The sequence below is a fragment of the Arachis stenosperma genome, chromosome 7 (assembly GCF_014773155.1).
Source record: "Arachis stenosperma cultivar V10309 chromosome 7, arast.V10309.gnm1.PFL2, whole genome shotgun sequence".
NCBI classification, from domain to species: domain Eukaryota; kingdom Viridiplantae; phylum Streptophyta; class Magnoliopsida; order Fabales; family Fabaceae; genus Arachis; species Arachis stenosperma.
The window spans coordinates 60,282,835-60,284,187 of record NC_080383.1 but is presented as its reverse complement, the minus strand read 5'-3'; the positions used below and the strand labels follow the sequence as shown (position 1 = coordinate 60,284,187).

General features: G+C 40.8%; 1 non-coding gene across 1 annotated transcript; it reads right to left on the bottom strand.

The window, feature by feature from the left end:
• Nucleotides 1–565: 565 nt before the first annotated feature.
• On the bottom strand, nt 566–673 carry LOC130943204 (small nucleolar RNA R71). Its single transcript, XR_009071732.1, has one exon. It is a non-coding gene; the product is annotated as a small nucleolar RNA R71 (small nucleolar RNA).
• Nucleotides 674–1,353: the final 680 nt, after the last annotated feature.

Below are 1,353 nucleotides of genomic sequence, written 5' to 3'. Positions count from 1 at the left end.
TCCCTATTATTATTTTCTGTTCCCTTCTTTTTCATATGAGCAGGAGCAAGGACAAGAATATTCTTGTTGAAGCAGATCCTGAACCTGAAAGGACTTTGAAGAGGAAACTAAGAGAAGCTAAATTATAACAGTCTAGAGACAACCTTACAGAAATTTTTGAAAAGGAAGAGGAGATGGCAGCCGAAAATAATAATGCAAGGGGGATGCTTGGTGACTAAACTACACCTACTTCCAAATTTGATGGAAGAAGCATCTCAATCCCTACCATTGGAGCAAACAATTTTGAGCTGAAACCTCAACTAGTTGCTCTACTACAACAGAACTGCAAGTTTCATGGACTTCCATCAGAAGATCCCTACCATTTTTTAACTGAGTTCTTGCAGATCTGTGAGACTGTTAAGACTATGGACTAGATCCTGAAGTCTACAGGCTCATGCTTTTCCCCTTTGCTGTAAGAGACAGAGCTAGAATATGGTTGGATTCACAACCTAAAGATAGCCTGGACTCAAGGGATAAGCTGGTCGCGGCCTTTTTGGCTAAGTTCTTTCCTCCTCAAAAGCTGAGCAAGCTTAGAGTGGATTTTCAGACCTTCAAACAAAAAGATGGTGAATCCCTCTATGAAGTATGGGAAAGATACAAGCAGCTGACTAAAAGGTGTCCTTCTCACATGCTTTTAGAGTGGACCATTCTGGATATAATCCATTATAGTCTATCCGAGTTCTCCAAGATGTCATTGGACCATTCTGCAGGTGGATCCATTCACCTAAAGAAAACGCCTGCAGAAGCTCAAGAACTTATTGACATGGTTGCAAATAACTAATTCATGTACACTTCTGAGAGGGATTCCGTGAATAATAGGACGCCTCAGAGGAAGGGAGTTTGATGAGCGGATAATTTGTACGCTTTTTGGCATTGTTTTTAGTATATTTTAGTTAGTTTTTATTATATTCTTATTAGTTTTTAGTTAAAATTCACTTTTCTGGACTTTACTATGAGTTTGTGTGTTTTTCTGTGATTTCAGGTATTTTCTGGCTGAAATCGAGGGTCCTGAGCAAAAATCTGATTCAGAGGCTGAAAAGGACTGCAGATGCTGTTGGATTCTGACCTCCCTGCACTCAAAGTGGATTTTCTGGAGCTGCATAAGCCCAATTGGCGCGCTCTCAATGGCGTTGGAAAGTAGACATTCTGGGCTTTCCAGCAATGTATAAGAGTCCATACTTTGCCCGAGATTTGATGGCCCAAACTGGCGTTGCAAATCAGCTTCAGAATTCCCGGCGTTTAACGCTGGAACTGGCATAAAAATTGGATTTAAACGCCCAAACTGGCACAAAAGCTGGCGTTTAACTCCAATAA